General features: G+C 66.0%; 1 long non-coding RNA gene across 1 annotated transcript; it reads right to left on the minus strand.

The window, feature by feature from the left end:
- Positions 1-581: 581 nt before the first annotated feature.
- Positions 582-1,686, minus strand: LOC106001886. The gene is made up of 3 exons (XR_001175867.1): positions 1,562-1,686; positions 849-891; positions 582-700 (listed from the first exon to the last, which is right to left on the minus strand). It is a non-coding gene; the product is annotated as an uncharacterized LOC106001886 (long non-coding RNA).
- Between the last annotated feature and the right edge of the window lie 352 nt (positions 1,687-2,038).

The following is a 2,038-nucleotide window of genomic DNA, read 5'->3' on the forward strand; positions in this document are numbered from 1 at the left end:
TGTCACCACGCCTCTGCCCAGTGTCACCGAGCCTCTGCCCAGTGTCACCGAGCCTCTGCCCAGTGTCACCACGCCTCTGCCCAGTGTCACTGAGCCTCTGCCCAGTGTCACCACGCCTCTGCCCAGTGTCACTGAGCCTCTGCCCAGTGTCACCACGCCTCTGCCTACTGTCACCGAGCCTCCGCCTACTGTCACCGAGCCTCTGCCCAGTGTCACTGAGCCTCTGCCCAGTGTCACCGAGCCTCTGCCCACTGTCACCACGCCTCTGCCCAGTGTCACTGAGCCTCTGCCCAGTGTCACCACGCCTCTGCCCAGTGTCACCACGCCTCTGCCCAGTGTCACTGAGCCTCTGCCCAGTGTCACCGAGCCTCTGCCTACTGTCACCAAGCCTCTGCCCAGTGTCACCGAGCCTCTGCCCACTGTCACCACGCCTCTGCCTATTGTCACCGAGCCTCTGCCCAGTGTCACCGAGCCTCTGCCTACTGTCACCGAGCCTCTGCCCACTGTCACCACGCCTCTGCCCACTGTCACCAAGCCTCCGCCCGGTGTCCCGCCACTCACCGGCTCACAGGTGTGCCGGCTCTGCCGCGCTTTCCTCGTGAGGTGCCCGCAGAGACCCAGGCAGACTGCGGAGACCACAAGGATGCCCAGGTCAGGGGCCACCAGCCGGATCGTGTTGGGAATGTCCTTCAGGTCCAGTCTGTGGAGGGCAGGGAGGGCCTATGGTCAGCACGGGGGGGGGCAGGGCCGGGAAGGGGAGCAGCTGCCCCGAGAACACACAGGCTGGTCCGTGAGGTTCCAGAACCGCCCTTGGACTGAGAAGCCCCAGGCAGCCCACGGGGTCTTACCTTGTGACCCCGACATGTCGAGAGATGTTCTCCCAGCGGCTGCCTGCAGAGAGTGAGGGACCAGTCAGGCAGGACAGCAAGACAGCAAGGGTCTTAGATGCCTAGCCCCCCTCGGGTCTTTACTGATGGAGAAACGGAGGCCTAGCCGGGGGACGGCCGGTGGCTGGGGGGCAGGGCAGCGGTGCTGGGCCCGCGTGGGCGACGTAGCAGGGCAGGGTTGGAACTAGCCACGGCTGAACTTCAGGGTGCAGAGAGGCCCAGACATCTCAGTCGTTCATGAGCAGGGCAAAGCCTCAGGGCGTGGCCCCAGCCTGCGTGGCATTGCCGATGCCGGGCTGTGTGTGGAGGAAGCGTGGGGAGGGTCTGGCGTCAGACCCCGTCTTGTCTGGAGCTGAGGCTCGGTTCACATGTGGAAGGAAGGTGCTGGAGCCGCCCGGCTGCACAGCCACACGCAGACCTGTGCTGGGCCGGGCGCAGGGGCCCGAAGGCTGCCTTCACGCCTGGACGCCCCAGGCCCGGCTCAGCCCCCAGAAAACCTGCGCTGGACATAAACCGTGGCCAGACGTGATGGGTGAGGCTGGGGAGCCTGCCGGGGTCGGCTCAGCCTTCCCGAGCAGACCCGAGGGTCTGCCTGAGAGGCTACGCTGCTCCCTCTAGCCACAGACGCACAGACACTCGGACACACAGACATACCCCTGCCCCTGGCAACTCACAGCTTTGCTCCAGGAGCTGGTCCAGGCGGGGCACAGTGTGCAGACAGATCTGGAAGACCAGGTGAGCCGCCAGGAAGAGGAGGCTGAGGCAGAGCAGGGCCCGGAGGAGGCGGCCTGTGTGACCTGTGGCAGAGCAGGCTGGGGTGAGGCTGGAAGGGCAGGCAGGGACATGCCAGGGGCGCAGGCGACATGGAGGGGCAGGAGGACGGCCGTGGTGTCTGAACCACAGCCAACGTCTTCTGTGACCAGAGTGACAGGTACGTGGCACAGCCCTAGGGCACCGCGCCTCTCCTGGCAGCCATCGGACCTGACACAGATGAGGACACGGCACAGGCTGGGGAAGTGACCGGCCCCAGGCCGCACAGCGAGGGAGGGCAGCCCGACCCACAGCCCGACCCACGGGGCTCCTGTTTGCTCGCTGCTCTCTGGGAGCACAGAGAACAGGCAGGAAGAAGGCCCTGGCTCCTGGAGACACAA

The sequence above is a fragment of the Dipodomys ordii genome, unplaced genomic scaffold (genome assembly GCF_000151885.1).
Source record: "Dipodomys ordii isolate 6190 unplaced genomic scaffold, Dord_2.0 Scaffold667, whole genome shotgun sequence".
Lineage (NCBI taxonomy): Eukaryota > Metazoa > Chordata > Mammalia > Rodentia > Heteromyidae > Dipodomys > Dipodomys ordii.